Source organism: Echiichthys vipera (genome assembly GCF_963691815.1).
Source record: "Echiichthys vipera genome assembly, chromosome: 20".
Classification (NCBI taxonomy): domain Eukaryota; kingdom Metazoa; phylum Chordata; class Actinopteri; order Perciformes; family Trachinidae; genus Echiichthys; species Echiichthys vipera.
This window is the reverse complement of record NC_139845.1, coordinates 13,233,923-13,258,305: the sequence shown is the minus strand read 5'-3', so window position 1 is coordinate 13,258,305 and position 24,383 is coordinate 13,233,923. Positions and strand designations below refer to the sequence as shown.

Genomic DNA, 24,383 nt, shown 5'->3' with positions numbered 1-24,383 from the left:
TCGCATTACAGCTCAATTTGGATGGGTTCCCTGAAATCCTCAAAATTGTCTTGAAATTGAAGAGGGGGCCTATTAGCTGTCTTTATCTTCTCTGTAAAGAGTAGATGTAAGTGAATGACGAAGGACATGCCCAGTAGCCAAAAACTGGCACACGCGTGTCTGGCACACGCAACACGCCTCCTTCCAGTCCCCCCCCCCCCCCCGCCCCCTGGTGTCCTGTCCTCCTCCCTCCCCCTCTTCCTCCTCCCATCCTCATCCCTTCATCATCTGGCACTCTCCCGCAGCGCTCGCCTCTTAACCACATGTGCCAGTGCCGGGCCTGCTCTTGCTCCGGGGCTAATTGTTCACTGGTAAACTGCATGCTTGTTGGTGGGGGTCTCCCCTTCATCCAGGCACACTGCTACAATGATGATGGCGGTGGGTGGTTTTGGGGGGGGGTGGGGGGGGGGGGGGTACAGATCATGATCTCTCCATGCAGTTTATTTACACTGTATAAGTCTGAAGATTGTCAGTTGTAATCCGGCCTGTGCTCTGAATGCAACAAATACACCATGAAATTAAAGGTTATTCCAAGAGCATAATGCAAAAGCTCTGTTCCAGATTACCAAAGCTGTTTGCAGACCTGCAGGGAATGTGAAGGCGGGACAGAGTATGCTTTTCTTTCCTGTTTTTGACAGTCAATCCAACAAACCCCCTCAGCGATTTGCATTTTTGACGCATATTTATTAAAGGCCCGATAGTAAAACTTAAGATTTTCATGTAGTGTTCAGAAACTGTGACTTTCAACGAGCGGTCAGGACCTCTGTACAGTTGTGATGTCACATCTATACTATATTTATAGGTAGACAGTGCAGTTAAAGTCATTCCCTGGCTTCAGTGCAGATGTAGAAGACACAGAAATGCTGACCAATTTGGCTTTTTTGGGAGGCGCTTAAACTGTTTCAGACATACTGGTGAATAAAGGTATATTCAGGAAAGCAGTAGGAGAAAAATAGTGTGTTTTTTTTGTTAAACATTTGGTGGTTTAAGGTTGATAGAAAGTTGACATTATGTGTTGAATAATTGCTCTGTTTTTTTCTAGTTCATTTATTTTCTAGTAAAACCGACCTGTGTACAGTGTACAGTGTAATCCATTGTTACTTGTTCTAATTTAGTGCTAATATAGTCTTTTTATGAGTGCCTACCTCAGGCTGGACCAAACAGTTAGATGGATGGATGGAAAGACCTAGGACTAGTACTGTTGTTAAATTAATCTCATCTGATAACAGAGGCCTGTCTCTTGTTTCTTTTCTCCCCCTCTCTATCTTCCTCCTCCCTTCTCTTGGCTTGGTGGCTCTGATTCGTAGCTCTGCTCCTCTCTCACCACACAAACGGCATTAAAGCCAGGCCCCACAAGCCCCCTCTGATATGGGAGAGTTCATTAGAGATGTGCCTTTGATGGGCAGCCTTTTCATGTGACTACCGGTTTTTCAAATACCTTGATGTAGAAGCTTAAGAAGGCATTGTGCAGTAAGCCCTCCTTTTGATGCGACTTATTTAGATCTGCATAGTAAATCAGGGGGGAGTAAATAACCAGCCAACAGATGGAAGCAAGGAGATAAGGCACCAGCGAACAATCGCATTTGTATTTTGTTATGATGTTGACAGCAGCTAAAATTCACTAATCTGGAGCCACTGATCTGCATTTCAAAGAAATCTCATTTAGCAGCGGGGAGGATAAAGTTCCTCTCATTGTGTCTATTTTATTGCATTCTTCACTAATTTATCTGCCCACAGATTTAACGTACAGGGCTTGGTGGTAGGAGCTGGCCTCCGCGCGTTGCATAGGGGGTCTTAAATACTGTGAAAGCAGTTACGTCTAGACTGTGAGCTGAGGGTAATTACACGTCTGACCATGAATAGAATGAGTTTGAAGACTCATCTCTCTTCAGGCGGGCCTGAATTGCTCGACTAACACTGATAAGGAGCATTTGGTCCCCACAGAAATATTGCCAGTGACTTTCCATAATGCCCCCCACCCGCCCCCACCCCCTTCCAACACCGAGGATGGTATTTACTTTTAAGATAAAGTTATTGTGTACAGTAATCTGACTTGTTAGCATAATGTCCTCTTTCATCACAGGACCCTCCTTTTTCTGCAGTGTGGAAGTATTTGTGGTCCGGGTCTTAAATAGTTTATCTTGACTTAAAGCACGAGCGCTTTATGTAAATATCAGCCTATAGCATTATTAGGCCTTCATGAATACTTGAATGCATTTGCCATATTTATAAGTTGATAGAATTTACCAGTGGTTTTGTATTTGGCATAAAGATATGTGTGGTATTTGTAAATCCCCGCGAATTGGAGGTCATACAGACTAATAGCATTCCTAATGCTTTTCCGGTGAATAAAATATGACATCTGCACAGCCCAGAGGTGTTGTGATATTGAAGTTTACTCAGCAGCAGTAAAGGGGCATTAACTTGAAATAATGTTTTATATCTAAATTACATTTAAAACTTAGTGTTTTCTTTACTTCACTGCCAGATTTTCAGCTTTAGATGTCTTGTTCAGCATAGCTTTTTGCAAAATCCCATAACCTTTTTGACTGTTGTTCACCTTATTACTTCATATACATTAGAGCTGATTTGACCAATTAATTGTCAACTATTAAATTAATAAGCGACTATTTTGAGTCCAGCTTCTCAATATTTTCTAGTTTCTTTAGTCATCTATTACAGTGAACTTAATATATTTGGATTGTGGACAAAACAAGACATTTGATGAGGCTTTTGGAAATAGTGATCAACATTTTGACAACTCTCTTTTTTGGACCTAACAACTGATTAAATGAGAAAATGATTGACAGATTAACTGATGATGAAAATAATTGTTAGTTGCAGCCTGATACAACTATATATAATAATGAATACAACTATATTTCTCAGATGTTCCGTATACAGACCTGAAAAATACAAATGAATCATATGATTTCTGCACTGATCTGATTTCTGATCTGCACTTACAGTTCACTTACAGTTCATTGGTTGGTGCCTACCCCCACCTCAAACCCCTCCTCAGCCCATTCTGAGTAAATGTTGCACAGCAATCTGTGCAATTTTTTCCACAAACTCAAAACACTGAAAAATTATCGCAGTTGGCATGTATTGTTTTCAGCTGTGCTCTCTGAGCTGAGGGCTTTTTTGTACAGTCCAGAGAGCACATTCCTTGGGATTCAGCAGTCGTTGTTTGCCTGTAGGGGTCATTGGAATTCTGGGAGAATAAAGGGTTGAAAAAAAAAAGTCTCAGAGAGGTACATCCAGGCCATTTTGTGCCCCACCATGCCCCCGGCAGCATAGATTTGCCCCCACAATGCTCTTCAACAAGGGAATTATTATATCTTTTTTGGTTGATGCTTTAAATGTGGTGTATGTGCAGTAAAAATGTCCAGAGCAATCAGTAGCTGTGCTTGTGGTATTGTACCTTGTTGCTGTACTTGTGTGATTAACACAAAAATTAATCAATAGTAATGGTCTTTAAATTACACCCATGCAATACCGTGTGTACTTAGATGTAGACAGCTGAATGGACCTACATGAGAAATCAGTTGTGTCAGTTTAATAGTGTGATTTACTTGGCGTTGAGAACTTGAGCCTTCGAGGCACTGCACCTTTTAACTTGAATGGTGTGTGTGTGTGTGTGTGTGTGTGTGTGTGTGTGTGTGTGTGTGTGTGTGTGTGTGTGTGTGTGTGTGTGTGTGTGTGTGTGTGTGTGTGTGTGTGTGTGTGTGTGTGTGTGTGTGTGTGTGTGTGTGTGTGTGTGTGTGTGTGTGTGTGTGATGGGGTTGGGGGGGGGCATAGCTTTTACTGTACTGTACTGTACGTTGCCACACACACACACACATAAGCTCTCATGCTTCACAGCAAAATCCAGGTGCACTTTGTTGTTCCAAACTTTATTGCTTTTACCTACAAGCCATACAGACAATAGTTATGCAAGACACAATCTAGCCCACACATGTCCGGACCGGCACTGAGTGTACCAAGGAAAAACAGATCAGCATTTCATGAGTAGCTGTGGACTAATGGTATAGTTTTTGTTTTGTCTTATCTCAGATAGCTGACATCGCTGGACCAATTCTACTCCTGTGACGGACAACGACAGCAAGTTCTCTCCCTCAGGGTGAGTATTTGAACATGGTCCCTTCATGTCCATCTGTCAAAGAATCCTTAACCTTGAGAAAGCTTAGAGTAGCATTAACAGTCTTTGCAAGGATCAGTGTTAAAATTAACATTAACCTACAGTGTACTCTCAAGATCATTCTTTTTTCCATGCAAAACTATTTTAAGCATGTCTTTTTTGTCTGAAACTTTGTCTTTGGTTGTGCTGTTACATTATCTTCGGCCCTACAGTGTTTTGGGTGATTATAGTGGCTAGTAGAGGTCAAGGAGGCTCCATTCCCCACTCAAATGTAACAAATCTTCATCTTGTCCACCTTGATAGAATTCCCCCCTCCACTGGGCAACCTTTCAGTTGTGCCTGTTTGGTTTTCACACCCCAGGGATTTTCAATCTACTCTATCTTAGAAGTTATGATATGCATTATGGCCGACAAATGTGGGCAAGCTTGGATAGCAGGGTTTTTTTTTTATTTACTTTTTGATGCTTTGATTGAGATTTGTAGCCGAACAGAAAAAAGTGAACAGCGTTATATTAGCTCTAACCTGATGTTAGTGTACCTGGTATGTATTTCTCTATAATGGCTATACAGAAACTAGAAGGTAGAGATGCAGCTTGTTCATTGTACTGCTCATGTTTTCAGTCCTAACATCTATTTTCCCTTTTTTTTCCTTCCTAGGATGAAATATGCGCAGTCTGCGCCCGTAGAAAAAAGCAAACAACACACACTGTAAAGTCCAAAGTGGTAAGTGAAAGCAATTTTCATTGTACTTGCATGCCTTGTGTTGTGTGTTATTTTTTTTTTCCTCTGGGTTGATGTGTCCATCGTAATGAGCCACATCAGTCATAACTGTTGGTGACGTTTGGCTTTGGAGTAACACAATCCGGGTGTTGAAATGACAAAACAGCAGAGCCAGGTATGAGAAAAGTGTACCTGACTTTTGACTATAGAACCATTGTTAAAAGTTGTTAGGATGTTAGAGATTCAGATACATATCCAGCTGTAAGATATTTCACATATGGAAACAGATAATTGTTTGCATTTCTCAAGCGAGCACATTGTCGTTTACATAATACAAATATATGAGTGAAATATAAGCGTGATATCAAATATTATCTGTTTATCTGTTTATTTATAAATTAATATATAAATACTCTTTGATCCGGCATCTTTTTTTTTTCTAAGAAATAGCCCCCTTTTCCCAGCTAATGATACAAGATGGTGTTTGTCACCAGGTCAGTCCGCAAATGAGGGTGAGGAATCTCCGGTCAAGTAATGGGAATCTCCAATTATATCTCCATCATGACTAATGTGACCGTTCTATTGATCAGATTTCTCATAGATACTCATGCATCCATGCTGCGCGAGAGCACACACACACACACACACACACACACACACACACACACACACACACACACACACACACACACACACACACACACACACACACACACACACAGACATTCCCAAGCCTTTTCAGGTAGTGATGGTGAGAAGAAACACACCAAAAAATTCTATATAGTTGATTTTGTTATAGTATATAAAGTGGTGGTGCAATGGTGTGTGTGTGTGTGTGTGTGTGTAGATGTGTGGATGGAATAATTTCCTTCAGGTATGTTTAATGTACTGTCACTCAATAATCAATAATTTCTGTATGAATGATTTTAATAGGTCTGCCTTCATATTCAAAAGAACAGCAAAATGTATAGTGACTTTATATAAATGGTTTGGTTTCAAGCCGGAAATTTCTGTCCATTTGCTTTAAATCCAGGCCATAGGTTTATTTAGATATTCTACCCCTAACCTATGGGAGGAAATAAATGTATCTTCGTACACCATCGTGAAGAAGCACCTTTGAGGTACAGATGTAATTAAAGCATATGGGCAGGAGTGAAATTACTGGATGGCTTGGCTGAAGAACCAGGTCCACATAGTCCTATCTTTCCAGAGTGTCCAGAATTCCATTTCCACCTAAAAGAGATTTAAACATTAGTTCTTAATTTGTCTAGTATTCAGTTAAATCTTCAAAGATGAACTCTTACTGCATATCTGCTGGCCTAAAAAAAAAGTCCTTTTAATCATTGCAAGCCCAACAGCCCAACACTGCAAGCCGTACTTCAAGTGTAGACATATATAAAAATCTACAGCAATTAAATATATCTTTGGCTGCTTTAAAGAAGCTGCAGTTCGGATTGAACAGCCCTCTACCCACATTTCCAGTTTAAAATTGATTTCTTGTCATAGATCAGAGACCACTTGTCATTCTCCTTTCCAATCCTCAAATGGTTTCTCTGAGCCTGCTAACTGTCGTCCCTGTGAGTGGGCAAACAGGGGGAACCTCTATGGATCTTTACCCTGGGCACTCAGAGCAGTCGAGGGGGTAGAGGCAGAAATCAAAGGGACTTGGATCATTCCCCATTGGCAGCCTCCATTGTCTAGCTGATTTGGGATTGGTGGAGAAGGTGAAAACTGCAGGGGTGGAGTGTGGGGGTGGATGGAGATCAGGCAAACCCTTTTTTCTAATCTTTATCCACCATTAACCCCAGTGCCCCAGTGTGTGGCTGAGATCAGGGCCATTGGTCAATCCCCCATTCACTGCCACCCAGAATATTTTAAAGTTAAGCCCCCTCGCTTAACAAAAAAAGTCTTACTCATCAAAGGTTTACTTTCCCCTCTTTCCTTCCTTTTGCTCTCAGTCCCAAGGATCTGCTGCCATTCTTCATGCACCCTTCTCTCTATGGTCCACTGTTTTGTCTTCACACTTAGGCAAGGGGAAGGGAGAGAAGATGGAAGTTTTTGGAAGTTAACCAAGTTTCCATATTTCAATTTAATGAGGTTTGGTTTGGGGTATGATAGTGCCGCGCTGTGAGCAAATTGGAACAAAAGTGGGTCGACTGATGATGTCCTGACCTTTGCTGATCTCTGGGATTAGAAACTGTCTTGTTTTTAAATAGATTCCGGAATTGTACTTACATTATTTCCGCAGAGAAAATATTTTTCACACCTGTGATGTATATTCCCCGCTTCTTTTTTTTCTTTGGCTAATTGCTGCCCCATATGAAACCCATCACATGTTGAAAATATAACCATAACAAGGCTGAAATCAGTACAGATCTCCTACTCGATTCAGGTTCCCTCTCTTTCTCAATACTATATATTTTCTTGGCAAGGGTCAGGTCATTTAATTGCACAGGTCTGATGTGAAAGAGAAATGACTGAGGGACAGAATAGAAAAACAAGAGGGGATGTGTGGAGATGCGGCAAGTGAAGAAAAGAGATTGCATGGGGAGTGTTTGTCCAGAGTGCAGTTGCCATGAGAATGAGTTAGGCAGAGGGTAGGTGAGGAGGCTCAGAATGAGTATCACAGTCATCTCTTGCGGAGAAGATAAAGAGGCTCAATGAGTCTATCGATCCTCATGGCTGCCATTGCTGCCCCCCCCCCCCCATCATATACACACACACACACACACACACACTATCTTAGTTGTTTTTAAAGAGGCAAATTTTCATGCTATTTTGCAGAATAATGTGATTATGAAGCAAAGCCAGCCTCAGCCTACTTTGAGGCCCCTCCACCAAATGTGTATATGTGCACCTCATATTAGAGATGACTGATACTTTAGAAATGAGTGACTGCAAATACTGCATGCACCACCTTAATTTCTATAAACGAGCAGGGATCGAGTGTTTCACATGTTATTCTTTTCCCTGCAATTTAATTGGAGAAAGCTTGGGTGCAGAAGCTGGACTCAATGGCACCTCTCCAAGAGCCTGAGATTATTGTGAAACCCAACCTGAGGCAGGCATGACATCAGAGCAGCCTGACATTGGTTTGAACTCCTTATTTCAGGTGGGAAGAATTATGAGTGGCTTCACTCGCAGGTGATCGTGTCCAATGAATCGGTTGCACACAGTCGCACATTCTTCTCCCAAGGTCTACATGCTGATTGTCTTGACAGATTGAACTCATGTGTTATCACCAAACTGTCACGCAGCCTAATTTTTCAGCCTGAACACGCAGCCCTCAGTTTATGTTAGCCCTTCACAGTTCAGTGTTTTATAGGCATAGTGTCATTATGAGATAAACCAAATCTACACTATTTTAACCCTGCTGATGAGTACTATCTCAGGGAGTGCATATTATGTTACAGTGCAAAGAACTATCTTAAAACAAATCAATCCTGAATTCGTAGAATTTAAGACATTTCCAAAAGGCATTTACAAAACCATTATGTTACTAGTGCAGTGCCGGTTCAGTACGTGCCTGTCCGGAACAGGATGATCGCGATGAACTTTCTTGAGAATCCTTCTTCTATACAACTTCACACTTGACACTGAACTTCCTTGGGTCCTGAGCAATACACCTGCCATGACATAGTTGCGTCCCCTAGTAATGCTAGTGTATACACGTCTTTTGAAAACAGCCAACAATTTGGAACCAGGCTATTTCTGGGAACAGAAGTGTTCATTCCAAAGGGTTACATCGCCGATGCTTGAAATGTTTGCGTTTGCTCCACTGTAATACCTCCGGTCTCTCTTTCTTAATCGGTTCTTGCATATACTAAAGAGAGCGAGCTGGGATGTATAAAGGGAACTGGATACAGCGTTAGAGGCGGAGCCCTGTTGATTTCTATGAAAGTCGCTCAAAAAGTTCTGTCTAAACAGTCTAAAATAACCCAGATGATTGGCACTGCGGCCACTCGGTTGGGCCTGTGGAGCTGGTGTACTAGAGACCTAGTTGGCTACTTCCGGTTTAGCGCCCTGCTAACTTGAATGAGAATAAAAGTATTGAATCCTGCAGGTCTCCAGACTTTCCAAATGTTATCGGACCGAATGGATCAAATTCTGAACATGGAATAAGTCATTTTGCGGGGTTTGTGCTGCTCAAAAAAATGTATCCACTGATTTACAGATTTCTCTTTTGTCAAGGCAGTAGGAATAAAAAAGTATGAAGTTGATCATTGATCGAAAAAATCCAAGGACAGACATACAAAGACTCCTTCCATTTTAGTTTGGTAATATTGTCTGATTCTGTATGTTATCCAAAGGAATGGACTTCTGGGAAGCATAGCTTTGTTTTTGTATGAATTTAGATGAGATTTTGGCTTTATGCTGTGAAATAAGACTTGCATTGTCGAAGTAATTACATACAAAAAGGTTTTGTATAAATGTAAATTAGATTGTTTATTCTGTGCCACATATGTCATACGATTTTGGTTATTAATGTGTATACTAATGGAACGCATTCAAATTTCACTTAGAATATATTTCTTTGCAAGTTTTAATTACACACATGTGTCTAAACTATGCTTTTTTTTTGTCTTGGACTTAACATTCTTGAGATTCCTTCATGAGATAGTACCCTCCTCCGCTCACGCTTTCACTCACTTTTTTTTTTTTTGTAAAAGTTTCAAATCTAACCACACGGTCACAGCCACTGAAAAAGCTTTTACTCCAGAGGCAACGAGCCAAGTCCTTTGTTCATAATGATCACTTGATTGTGGGCTGAAAAGGGATACAGGCGGAAGCCAAATCCTACAAGAGCTTGGAATCTGACTTCCTCACCGCAAGCCACAAGCCCAGACAGTGCAACTCTTACTACCTGGTTGGAGACGAAATGGGCAGAAAGCATCCGTGATATGTGTGGAAAAACACACACAGACACACACACACACACACAACATGCTCGATTTGGGTCAAAGAGCTGACAGACAGTGGAATGTGAATGTGTGTATGTTGACAAACTCCACTGCACTCTGAATGGGGTTTGTGATTACACCTCATCATGCGAACTGCATCAACCCCCGATCCTTCTCTCTCTCTCTCTCTCTCTCTCTCTCTCTCTCTCTCTCTCTCTCTCTCTCTCACACACACTCTCTTTCTCCCTCTCTCACCACAGTGCCTCATGGGCAATCATGTGGTCACACTACCTGACTCCTTGCTGCTCAAGAGTGCAGTTGACAAAAACAGCCCGAGGCCCGTCATGTGGAAAAGATTCAGTCTGCACACAGCATACTATTCTAAACCACCCCCCACCCCCCAAATCCCCCACCCTACAACTCCTCACTTTCTCCCACTAAGTAACTGAAAGCACCAGGGTGTTTCCTTCTTCTGCTCACCTGTGAAGGGAAATAGCATGGCTTTCCTCCTGTGTGTGTGTGTTTGGGAGAGTGGATATTTTTGTGTTTGAAACTTTGTGGCCACAGTCCTTGGATGCCGCTTTAAACAGCCATGCGTGTGTGTGTGTTTCTGTGTGTGTGTGTGTGTGTGTGTGTGTTCGTTTTTTCGCCAACCCGTCTCCCTCACACACTCTGAGAGGTGCAGGCAGTTTCTCTTTGTCAGTTGAGTTGCACTCCTCATGTCATGTAACATAAAGCTGGCGGTCAGTGAGAGCTCTCAGCTGTCAGTCAGCCTGGTGGTCCTGGCCTGTCGAGCTGCTCACCTGTGTTTATTGGACAAGACCTGCTCCGCACTGCCCAGGGAGAGCACCTTGTCTCCCTCACTTTTTTTTTCTTTCTCTCCCATGCTTTCACTTTGTTTTTGTCTATTTCTATCATTCTCTTTGTCTGTCTGTCTTCCTCACTCTCTCGCCCCATCTCTCAGCACAGTATCGCTCTTTGTTTAACTTCTCTTTTTTACTTTTCAAATCCAACACTACCAGTACCTTTCCTCACAGTTCTTCTCCCCACTGTCCTGTACAGTTTATTTTTTCTGGCTTTCTTCCCTGCTTCTCTTTATATGCTATCCCTGCTAGCCGTTTTTTTATTTTGTATTATTTCGGGACCTCTTTGTCAGTCCTTTCAGTTTTAAATCCGCACCATCTCTTTGGTGGCGGTGTTCATCTCTTCTCCGCACCTGGCTGAGCACACGCACACGAGCACACGCACTCACCGCCGCTAGACGACTGATTGAAACTTGTGTCTCAAAGTTGCTAATGTTCACTCAAGCATTATATTGTAGATAAAGTAAATAAACCAGGTTACCATGGGAGAAATCTCTGGAATAGACTGCAGAGATCGGGGCAGATGAGACACACACACACACACACACACACACACACACACACACACACACACACACACACACACACACACACACACACACACATAGCCTTGCACAGTGGCTTTATCTCTTTCACATATGTACACACACACAAACAGGCACACATACATCAAGTGAATGGCTGAAAAGGTGTCAGTGATGTCGAGCTGTAAGCAGACCACAGGGCGGGCAGATATTTTCTATGGCTCAGGAATTTCACAAGTTTAATGTTTTTTGAGGAGCTCTCTAGAAAAGTAGCAGTTGGATTCAAGGGCCTGAAGTCAAGTGTCCACTTATATTGTCATTCCATAGCAGTATATAGTATAACTTTATAATGCAAAGGTCAATTATTTTTTTGTCTGGTGAATTTCCTTCAAACCGTTGTCAGTCCAATTCAAATGATTTTTGTTGGAAAGACTCCTTAGCCAGGCTAGTTAGCATATTGGTTAAATGCAAGGGATGAATCTTTGTGGCTACAGGGTTTCTGAACCAGTGAATGATCACTCAGGTCAGAGCGCTAGCGAGGCGGTAAAGCCACACTTCGAAAGAACACCTCATTCATATTTTCTCCTGGTATTATATGAAACTCCCTTGTATTCGCTGTGGTTCCATTCTGTGCCGTAAAGTGGTATTGGTGACATGGTAATACATTTGCATTGTGCCCAGTGATAAATACTCTACCAGGTCTTACTCACTCCGCTGCTTCCGAATGTGTCCGGACAGCGCCTGTATTGTCAAAGGCGCGGGGGTCATTCAAAACTCACTCACCTTCCCTTCTGCCTTTTGTCAAATATTTCTGCGCGGGTGATAGTTTTCTCATTTATTTAGTGAATAGTCGGCGGGTGAAGAAGAAAGAGAGTTTTACATTATGGAAATGATGGAATGGGTTATAATCTCCAACATATTCATCACAGCAGACATTGGACCCTTGTGATACCGTCCTCCATTTGGCTATTGTTCCGGTTCTCTTTCCGCGTACTGCTCTCCTCAATGGGCATAGCAGGCTTTAATCCTGTCTCTCTTTGGAATGACAATGTTTACTAGCTATCATTCAATAAGGAGCCAGGAGCATGACACACATCCCTCTGTGGGTAAATGTTGTGTGAATGTACTTGAAGCAGATACAAAAGAAAGGTATTGTTAGCCCTCTGAGGATAGGATTGGAAGGGTTATGGTAGTCCGACAGAGTGATTGGGCGTTTGTGCGCTTGTTCTGTAACCCCTAAAACCTTTCATTACTTTTTCACCTTACAATACTTCTCGGCTCACCCATACTTACTAGAGTTATACCAATAGCAGTATCATAAATGCCTCCCATACAGCCTAAAATGCTGGATCAGGTGTCAGTGAATAATCTATGCACCCATTCGATATCAACGTAATTTATTTCCGCTGAAAAAAATCAATTTAAAAGTAGTTTGCTACTACTGGGAACTACTGTTTTGGAGCTTAACTACTGTGATGTATTTGGTCATGTTTTACCAGGGGTTTAACCTGAGCCAGGCCATACTTCAATGATAGCAGCCATATCAAATACGTATAGGGTTAGTATTTTACAGCTGTTAAAAAGTAATAATATATATCAATAGTATCGGATCAGTATTCTGTATCGGCCATTATGCAAGTTCAGGTATCGGAATGGGTATTGAATCAGAACCTCTCTAATACTTACTGTATACATTACATTACAGTAAAATAATAAGCCCTGAAGAGGCCTTCTGGAGTTTGCCTGTCCATAAAGTAACACACTGACATGGCAATGTTGGGTAATTATTGCCTGTAAGTAGGGATTAGGGTTGTGGATGTTGACAGTAAATTGGCTCTCAGAGCATCTGTTCTACACACCTTTGTGTGGATCAGACACGTTCTTGCAAAGAGTTAAGGTGTCTGTACATAACCCCCCACCCACACACACACACCAATAAATATGGGCTTATTTTTCTTACTCACTTATCTCTTATTGTGCAAAGACGCACAAGCGAGCTAATGAGATTTCTAAATATAAAAAAGAAAGGAAAAAAATGCTGAAGCTAAGATGTTTGTCTGGCTTTATTTTCCTCCGTTTCCTTTGCTCCCTCCACATTGTTTTCCCTTCAAAGTCTTGACAGCATTAAGGATTAGTGCCATAGCTGCTTACAATCATTAGTGTGTTTTCACCATTGTGTCATGCACTGTTTTCTACCACCACCAGCCTTAGTTCCCGCATGTGTCTCCTGCTTTCGTGCCAAGCAAGAAATGAAAAACACTCGTTGTGACCTCCAGCGACCCCTCCTGACGCACAGACAGTTAAATGGTTTGTAAGACGTTTAATTACCAAATGGTATAATCGTTATTCATCTCATCATTAGATGTATGATATTAAGTGAATTGCCTCCCTTGGGTCCCTGTGTTTCACAGATCAATAGATTTAGATGGAGCTCAAAAGAGGGGGGAGGGCAGTTAAAACAAATCAGAGGCCCCTGATACGAACATAGGCATTGTTTGTATGATGCACCGCATTGACATTCCCTTGTTTATTTATGCAATTCGCATTTATATAGGTTTAATTATGCTTTTCTTTTTCTTTTGCATTTATATGTCTGCACCCAGGAATGGCTGCATGTCACAGTTTTAATGGATTTACGGCTCCTGGGTTTATTTTGATGGTGAAAGGACATGAAACAATGGACAAGGTTATGGCACCACAGACTTCCCATCGGCAGAGTGCTTGCGTTTGCACTTTGGGACACTTTGTTAGTATCAAGCATTGTTTGAAGGCATTGTAGAGATTGCTAATGCGGCGTGTACACCTCAGAGGCCCAGTAGCCTGCAGCTTGATATCGCCTGTATTCCCAATGTGAATATGGCTGAGTGGTGATCGGGGACTTGCTGCAGCACAAGCTGCTATTCACTGCAGCCGACACTACTAGGCTGAGTTAATTGTCCATTATCTGCTATTATCTAAGCCCTTCCCCTCTCTGTCTCTTTTATTCTCTCTCGCTCATGATTCTAGCCGTCACCGCCTGTTTCACTCCCTCAATATGCTGCATCCAGCAACCTTATACCAGTGTTTTAGCCAAGTCCTGGAGTTCAAATAGTAATAATGATTCCCTTTGTTCCTGAGGTACCTCGAACAGGATTCTGAACATGAAGTTAGCAAAGTATCATGTTCTTTTTCTTGTCTTATCATCTTCCTATTTGAGTGGGAGGCCCTCCTGTGTCTTATAGTAAGGATCTCAAGTAAGGATTTAAAGAATATGTATATATCTTTGTACACTTTTTTAATGGTATAAGTAGTGGATAACCATGATGGTGGGGTATCTGTATGACGAGAATAAATCTTTCTTATTTTGGATAAATGAATACTATTGATTGAAGTTCACAAAATAAGACTCTTTTCTTAGAGTGCCTTTAATTTAATAATGTGATCAATCTATCTGCTGAGGTGTTTGAGGTATCCTCAGAAATTTCACTTGATGGCACTGTTTTCCTTTTTGCTCCAGCTGAAGCAACAGGGCATGTTTTATGTATGCTGGGCACAATTTGAAAAGCCTGTCTGTGCCACAGACACTTGCTTCTTCCTTTCTCTTCCTGTCCCTGGGAACCAACACACGCGCAGGAACACTGATAAACAATAAGATCACGCACTATACTATTTTTAAAAAATCATTACAGATAAAATGTTTGAAAAGCAAGTACACATTGGCACAGTTACTCCACTGAAGTTCATACATTTTTTGTGCATTGTGGAACGTTTCCATTCTTTGACTTGATGCTTCATTTCCTTAAAAAAAAAAAAGAGTTGGAGAATTTTATTCTGTATCTTAAATCTTGCCTGCTTGGAAAATATAATGTATATTTTAATGTAAATTTTCACAAACATTAATACATAACTGCCACTAGTCAGCAGTATAAATTAACAAAATTGCATTCATCCTGTGCTGCCAGGCGTTGCTTGAATAATTACATCAACAATATGATACAAACTATAAGGCCAGGAGTGTTTCTGCAGTTCATTTTAATCCCACACTTTCCTCTCAACTACCGCTTAATATAGTTGGATCTTCACCTGCAATTAGTCTCCAGATAATAGCCCCCCAACACACACACACACACACACACACACACACACACACACACACAAGTCAGTCATGCATTTTAAACAGCATTTACTGTTAGTGGTGTTATAGTTTAGACTAAAGAAATAAATCCAAAGTATTAAAGCGTAAAATTCAGTTGAAAGGGAAAAATGGTTGCCCTTTGTCCATTACTCTCTCTGCTGTCTAAGGGAGGGGGGTTAAACAGAGTTTAAATAGAGGTTGGATGGATGGATTGGGGGTGTGTAGGGCGGTGGGGGTCAAGATCATATTAAGTGTTCACAAAGCAAATGGTTCAGCATTAGGAAGTGTTGGTCTGGTGGCCCTACCTTATGAGGAGCCTATAAAGACGCAATATATCACAGTGAAAAATAACGCAAGCTTGTATTTCAGCATCGTGCGCATCATAAATAAAGGTGTGCCGTGCATTAATTGAGGCCCATGCATGGGGAACTCTGCTGGAGATGAGAAATGGAAATCTGTGTACTGGTAAATAGATAATCACACAAATGTAATTGAGGTTTTCAAACCCCAATCTAGTCTGCCAGCGTGAGCTCGTTTGCATGTTAATCACGTCAGTGATTTCCCTTCATCACAGGGAAGTCCGTGCACACTTCCATAACCAGCTTTTAATTGCATTTAAAATGTCACAGAGGTGGAACACATGTAATTTAGCCAGAACTGTGTCCAAATTAATGGGTACTACTGAGACGCTCCATTGGACAGGGTTTGAAATGAGAGAGGCTGTCCATTGTTTGGGTCTTTATTAGAGATGCCTCAGTCTCTCCATGATAACATCTCAACAGCACCTTTTTGAAGTGTATATCAAGACTTTCAAATGTTATATGACAAGATTTTTGTGAATGACTTAACATTACAATTGATGCCAACTTCTCGCAAAATAAGCCAAATGGATGGACGTTAAAACGATGGAAAAAAGGAAACATGAAAGGGACAGACCACAAAGCCAAAGTGTTGGGTTTTAAATGGCTAAAGAAAGGGAGGAATACTTCATTTTCTTTCATCACCAGGTGTTCTTTGGCGTATAAATTACCAAGATGATGTTTCCATAACACAGCTTAGGGCACTCCAGAGAGGGGAAACCTGCAAAACAGACCTATTTAATTTTTCATTGAGGTGGACCATCAGGAGCAATAAGCCAATATTCCTCTTCGCCTTTCCAGATGCCTTCTACAACACTCTATCTTACCAAAACCCAAGCCCCTCTTTTTTTTTCAAAAAAGAAAAAGTTCTGCCGAGACCTACATGAAAGGAAGGAACTGTTGAAATGTTAATTTTACCATCTGCTGTCGAGGCCTGCTACCTTTTTTGTGTGTGCGCATTTTCTTTTTTTTTTCCCCTGCCTTCTTTAAATCCCAGTAGTTCTGTTCTGTTTCATGAATGTGCTGCTATTTTGGCTGTTTGAAGTCATGGGGTCTCTGCGAGCATTGCTTTGACTGGCTGGAAAATACAATGCCACATGGTGGATGGTGGAGACTGTCCATTAGTTTCCTGTTTAAAGCCCGGTCCCCCCTGGTAACCCTTTCTTATACCAGTCCCAAGGCTCCAGTTACGCTCCCATACCCACCTCCAGTACACAGTCATGTCAGTCTTTCTCGCCGACTCGGGCTTGCCCTCTCCCTTCTTCCTGAGTGTGCACGTCTTTGGGGACCTATTTAGTCTGTTTATCTTAATGCTGAGGATTTTAATCACTCGTTTACAAGACCCCTAGCACCTTTAGCTAATCAAAGTTTTTTTCACCCCTCTCAGCACACATTATTTCTAGTTTTCCTGTAAGCTCAATAAACCCCAGCAAATCCAAGATAGAAAATGAAATTCCCGACAACTGTGTTTCTCCATCCTTTATTTTTTTTTCGTCCTGTCTTCTCATCACAAAGTTGACACTTTTAAAAGCAAAAGTATATTGCCAAGTTTGAAGATTTTGCCAAATGGATAGATTCCATTGTGAGATTTGATAGTTGGCAATTAGGGTGAGACATCCTGTGTGCAGAGTTGCTTAGCATTTTCCTTGGCTGGGACCAGATTGTTTAGTCTGCTCTCATTGTGAGCTGTTTCTGAGCTGCAGTTGACGGTTGTTTGCAGAGCGCTGGGGGAAAATGTGAGAGGGGCCAGTGCCTTTCTCTATTTATTTATTTTCCCCGTCCTTGGAGCTGGAATCTGATTTGTGTTCATGTTTCTCTATTCTCTCTGAGCGGTTTTTAAGTGTGGCTGCTGAAATCTAGACTCTGTATGACCTCACTGCACGGCCTGTGTTTCATTAATGACCAGCCCTGTGGTTTGGGGAGAGGAATATTTTTCATATGACACCGCCTTGCATTAGCGCGGAGCGGCAGCTGCACAACCACAAAACCATCCAATTTTGTGGCTTTGAAAGGTGTGAAAAGTTCAGCTCCCTATAGCAAGCATTGCGTTTATAATTATAGTCTGTGTATGCAAGAGTGTGCGTATATGTGTCAAGGAGCGGAACTACTGAAGTCTTGTAAAAGAAACAAAAAAAAAGTCACCTGCTAATGAAACATTTGTCTTTCATTCTCCTTGGCAACTCGTGAAGTAAATAGTTGAGATATATTTCAAAGTGAGACGTTTACACACTAGCAGATTTGACATGCTGCGCCTAAGAGAAGCCACCTAAAATAACAAGCAGAAAATTCAAAGTGGAGTAGGTAGCATTTTGACAGCTTGATTCATTTGTAATAAATATTTAATTTCATACTGTTTGGACCCTCAGAGCCCCTAATACAAGCAAGTCTTTTTAAGTCTTTTTTTTTTTAAGTGCCACATCTGGCATAAGAGGTATTTCTTCACAGATTGATTGATTTCCCAGGCTTTGTTGGAAGCGACTCACGCAAAGCCACACAGCAATTGACTAAGAGGCATGCAACAGTTTACAGACACATGTAGCAAGCCTCTGCACCCCTCCCCTCTCAAAAAGTCCAGACACTAGACTACTGTATGTACTACTCTGTTTTGTACCTTGCAGGATATTGAATATCCAAAAGGAAACCTCAGATTTGTCCCGTCCCAAAACAAAGAGCCCTTGTGCTGCCGCCCTCCTCTTCTCTTTCCCTCTCACTTTAAAACCAAACTGGTACTGTCATCATAACACAACAAATGTCTTTGAATACAAAAGATAGCATGTGTGTATTTCCAGATAATTCCTGGCCATCCATCATGGTGCACTCCAGCATTAAGTGTTGTGTTGTAAGCTTGAAGGCAGGAGGTGGGAGAGGGAGAGATTGAGGTTAGTCACCAAGGCTCAGGGAGAGTGAACAAAGAAGAAGATTACCTAATAGTCCTGCTATGTATTTGAAGTGGAGCCTGCTGTTTGTTTGGGAAGGTTCAGGGCTGGATGTGCAGGGAGATGTCTCACAGGCAGCTGATGGGTACTTTTAAGATGTCAGAAACGTCCCCTTTGCCATTCGTCATCTTGAATCGACGGCAACAGACTCCGACAGGGGCAAAAGGCAACGCAGAGAAAGTTAATGATGTTTCCCAAGTTTAAAAGGTGTTGAAAATGTTACTTCTAAGTATAATTGGGTGCCTCTGTGTGCAAATTAAAAGTAATCCATGACGTATCTTGACAAGTGTTTAAAACTACCGATGCACGTTCCACATACTATATTTGGGGCCTAGTGTTATAAGATCTCTAATGAGTCTGCTTTCTACTTGTATTTGTTTGTAAACAATAGTCTTGCAGGTTGTCACAGTGAATACGTTTTATATTTTGCCCACGCCAAAAATTGATTCATAGTCACGGCACAAACAGCATCAACGTGGTGTCAACCTCTTAGTTACATGCCAACACCTGTTTCAAATAACTTTATTTATTTGGATTTAAACATTTCTTGAAGCAAGCTCCTTAAGACCACACATTAAAATACGGAAAAACTGTTAAACTAGGGATGGCAAGACTAAACTTTTCAATACACAATCCAGAAACCATCCTTCTTGCTGTCTTTGTTATTAATGTGCAAAATGAAAAGGTAATTTTTGCAGTTAAGGAAAAAACACAAATGAATGCAGCCATTAGCAAAGTATTTTTTTTTTAGTTTTTAAAAGGCTGGGTAACACTTTTGCTTCTTGCAAAGGACAAAATGCAGATAAGGACAAAAGGACAAAAATGCAGATAGAACATTGGAAATAGTTGTGGGGTTTTTTTCCGCTCTAAACCGAAACCGTGACCAAGAAGCGCAATACAAACCCAACAGTGGGATTGTTGAACTGTTGCAACCCGAGTGTCCACCCGTCCATCACTGCTAATCGGAGGTGGAACAGACAAATACCTGTGACTACTGCAGAGTCATTTGTCCCAGGAATTAATGCTGATTGTAACCTTTCCCACTAAAGACAAAAGCCAGATGTTAGTGAACGTTCATGTTTTTTTGTTTTTTTTGTCCAGTGGTAAATGGACTGTATTGTGCATATTTCACTTGATGAATCAATTCTGTGAGCAAAACACTTTTCTTATTTCAATTTCTTTAAGCTGTTTTTGGACAGTATAACCCAAACCACTCTGTTGATAAATTTAAAAAATGGTGTCGTTGAATTTCTTTTTTTTGTTAAATTCCATAAAATGCAGCCGTCCTTTCTTCTATGATTTTGAACAGTTACAGCTCTTGATTCTCTGAAATCCCCAACAGCCTTTTCTGTTTTGATAAATTGTACATCTAGTCCTATTTTCAAAGTCATCAGCGATTGCTTTTTTGCCACTCAGAGTACGGAACATGGACAGCTTTTAAAGGTAGTGAGTAGGTATGATAAGTGGCTCAATCCTTGTGCTAAAGCATTTTTACTGAAGGTTTAATAGCTACTGTATAATGAATTATAATGTATTCTCTCAAATTGCAAATTTCCTCTAATATAGCCCTTCTGCCGTAACAAAAAAGCCCATCTGAATATTATTGTGACCAGCTTTTTAAGGATACAAATCAATTGCATGATTTTAAGCAGTTAGATTCATACTTTTGTTGTAAATTTCCCCCAATGCCAAATGGAATAGTGCCTGTATAACCGGAATAGTAACCATTTTCAAGTAGTCACATCATGGTCAGCTCCAAGTCAACTGTATGTTTTAGTATAAAATGCAGTCGTTCATCTGAACATTTCGGCCTAGTTTGAACTCATTGAAAAGCAGTAGGCTTATGAATCGTCTTGCTGTTCCAATTTAATGGAACATACCTTTCAATGACAGCGTGTACCAGCACATCATCAAAGTGAAACTTCCAAAGTTCCGCTTAACTTGTTGCTGAAATAGTTTCTCGTTTTCAAGAAAATTGCAGTGCGCCAAGTCTCAAGAAGTGTATCAGGGAATCTTCCCTGAAGGAAAAATTGCCACTTGCATACTTGTCTTTGACCAAAGTGAAGCCCTCACCCACTCCAGGGGAACATGTGCTGTTTAGGAAGATATAAAGGAGTAATTTTATTACTCAGTACATCTCCCCTCAGAAGCCATTTCATTTCTCCTTTCAGCCTCCACAGAAGCCTTTATTTGATCTCATATTCCTGAGTGTGACCGCCTCAAACCAGTCGGACTCCGTTTATTTTCATTTGGAAAACACATTTAGTGTTGGAGGGGTGGCAGCGGATGGAAGTGGAGAGCAGTGGGTTTCGGGTGTGGAAGGTACTGAGGCGAGTTTCTCTATCAATGTTAATGTCCTCCCACAGGGACACACACATACACCCCACCCCCCACCCCGCCGCGCCTGATGCGGAATCAAACTTTACATTCATAAGATTTTTAAGAAAAATCTTTCAAATATAGCTATTTTCCTCCTCACAAATACTTCCTTGAAAATAACTGTTAAGTTTGCATCCACACAGTGAAATTGATACAGCTGGATAGCCTTTACTCAGCGCTTTGAAACTGCAGATCATTGGAAAAGTGTGCCATTTATTAGGCAGCCCACTTAGGCAGCCCAGATGTAGCTGGTCATTTGAGAGGGAGACGTCCTCATAAACTCTGAGACTTTAGAGCAGGCACAACAGCCAACTGTAGAGTCAAAATTACCCCCCACCCCATTACCGACACACTTCCTTAAAGGGGAACACCACCGAAATGAAGATTCCCAGTGTTATTTCTGTGGCCTAGAAAAGTTTAATATTAACATTTGTGAACATGAGTTACTTTTTCGCAAAGTCAAAAACCAGAGAAGTTAGTCTCAAACTTAGGTGTAAAGTTTGGAGCTGCTCCATAGACAATGGGAGGCTGTTTATGTTTGTTTTCTTTTTTTATACCCAAATGAGCTTTATTCTTTTGTGGTGTTGTCAGTTCTGAAAACAGAAAATGTACCAGTATCATCTTTCCCAATTCACTGTCTGTTGAGAGGTACTTGATGACATCACAAATTTGACTTTTAGCACGCTAGTTCTTGGATTCGGGAGAGAGTTGTTCATGTTCACTAAACATTTGGGACTCTCTCAGACCATATAGAAATAACTTGTATGAATTTTGAAAATGAGTAGTTCCCCTTTAAACTTTACATCTTTGAACCAGTGCAGCTGTCTGGAGGAGCCCAAACCGTATAAGAAGCCCTACAGTTCCTCAAAATCTTTCTCCCTCTCTCCTTCCTATTTATCAGTGTCTATGTCTGTGTCTGCAGCACCTACATCCTCTCCAACCTGTGTCTGGTGACAGCACAACGAAAACATTTTTGTGAAAAGTGTCGTTTCAGTTCTCCGGAAGTCCCTCTCACCTAAATAGTTCCTTCTCTATGTCTTGTCTGTCTCTGTGTTTTCTTTTTTTTTCTACTTCTACTTTTTTTTTTTTTTGGTGGGGGCGATATCGTAGCCTCCACTGGGCTCAGTTCCACACAATGAATTACATCCAGATGTAATTCCTAACCCCCGCCTTTCGCCCTCAAATTAGTGGCTAGTAAAAATTAGGTTTGAATTAGCCGCGGTGTGGAGAATAGGAGAGTTTGAAATTTCCACATAATGAGTTTATTATTCTTAGCTGGAATGCCATTTTCCTAAATTAATTTGATCAGGGTTTTTTTTAGGTGTTACTGGTGTCTAGTTGAATGGTATTTTAGTCATGAATGGATAGCCACTGTGTCAGCAGTAAGTCAGAAGGCCGAGGTAATATGAAGACGCTCCATGCCTCACTAGCTTCAGGAGTTGATTCCCAAACTTTCTCCATTATCTAATTCATGGTCAGTGTTTAATTTCTCTCTCATCCCGCATGGAAGTATTTTTCATTGTTGCTTGCACATGCATTGACAGGATTCCTTGGATCTGAGATAGCAGTTGTTGCATAGCATATACAGGTGTTGTGCTCTTTTGACTGCCAGTGGAGCTTGTCTTGCTGCCATTCAACTGTGTAGCCACGGTTCTGGGAATGATAATCTCTTTGACAGAGCTGGAGCTGTGGGATCCTCAGACACTACAGATCACTGTCATAAATGGGTTTCAGATTCACCCATAACAGGAAATCTAAGTATAAAACAAGAACAATATCTCACGTTTTTCTTTTTTTTTCTTTTTTTGCTGTTCCCTCATCATCTTCCAGTAGCAAGGAACATTAAAAAACAACAATACCGTAGCGTGTACTTGAGAAGAAATCTAATTTATACTGCAGCTGTCTTTACTGTATGATAATATCAACTACTGTGAAAAAAGAGAAGTTGTCAGCCATGCTCTGCTCTTTCATCTAATTCCAATCTGCTGTATAACAGGTAAACTGCTGTGAGCCACGCTTGCTTGTTTAAATTTACCCAGCTCAGCCGAGCCTTTGATTTCAGCAACTCGTTTAATTCAAATACGCTTTTGAAGAAAAGCCATTTTTTTTTTAAGAACGGGGGTTGGACATTGGAGGCAGCTGTTGTGGTGGTGGGAAAATAAGAGGAGGCGCAGGAGGGCCAATTTAACCAGGAGTGTCTGTCGCTAGTCTACCAGCTCCTTCGTTTTAAGAGGCCCGGTCAGCTTGAACTGTCTGACTTCTGTCATTTCGATCTCTTTTTATTTTTCTGCTGTAATGTATACTTTAATTCCCGCCCGCCTGCTGTCTGTGTGTAGCAGCAGCGTCTGCAGAAGCAGCTGGAGGGGAGGTGCAGGTATCATTAAGCCTTGGAGAGGCACCAGCGGAACGCTGCTGAGTGCTATACGTGGCTCCTCGCAGCGCATGTTGATATTTCTGGACCCAGTAAATGTACAGTCCGGTTTATTTTCAATAGGAACCAGAGGCCGGGCCTGGCCAGAAACCCTCCTGCACCCCCACCCCCTGGCTGCTTACTCGGGCTGTTGATATTGAGTCAAGCAAACACTCTCTCAGGGATGTCCTGTTGGGCACTCAGCCAAAGTCGCAAATGGAAGTCACATGTGGAGACTCCCAAAGGAAGGCAATGAGGCCTCAATTCACACTCATGGCCTCTGCTTTCATTTTTACCTTGTATAAGTTTTATTAAAAGCAATCCTTGAATAAATGATAGTTATTTTATTGACCAAATCACCAAGCCTTTCATCCGTCTTATTCACTCGTATATTTCCCACTTAAAAGAACTGCAACACACAAATCAGAATCCCCGTATTTGTTATTGTGATTGCAGTAATCAGGCCCCTCCTTCACCTTCATTCGCTGCTCTCATTTTTTTTTTCTTGCAGAGAAACACATATGCAAATATATTTGGACACTGTCATTATCAGCCACTTAATAGGCATTTCATTAGGGATTTTCTGAATGCACAGTGCAAGGCAAGTTGCCATGGATACCTTGGTACTTAAGTAGAGTATATTAAAATGGTGCTGCCTTTCAGCCACTTATATAATCACCGGTCCGTAATGGTCTCTGCTCTCTGGCCATGAGCAACATATCGTGTGATCAACATTGCCCAGTACTAAATAAGAGCCCTACCCCCTCATTATGCCTTATTTGGCTTTTTTTGTATTTATTTGTAGGCAGGACTAAGTGGATCATGAATTCTGCTTGTGGAACATTTGTGTTACAACTAATGAACGGTGCTAATGTGTGCACTATTGCATGTGTGTGCCGTTTTGGTCTTTGGAAACACTGCTTATCACTGTGTGGGAGTTGTTAGGGGCAGTTGAGCATATTTTAACAGACGGTAAAATCACTTCATTTTGTCTGAC

The 24,383-nt window shown here is 41.3% G+C and overlaps 1 protein-coding gene across 2 annotated transcripts in view; it reads left to right on the top strand.

Annotated features, from left to right (window-relative positions):
* The window catches only part of foxp2 (forkhead box P2), a gene marked incomplete at its 3' end in the record, with an annotated part of 106,842 nt that overhangs the window by 6,000 nt on the left and 76,459 nt on the right, over positions 1-24,383 (top strand). For both annotated transcript variants that reach the window (XM_083934769.1, XM_083934770.1), the window contains exons 2-3: positions 4,096-4,162; positions 4,838-4,903. The remainder of the gene's footprint in view (positions 1-4,095; positions 4,163-4,837; positions 4,904-24,383) is intronic.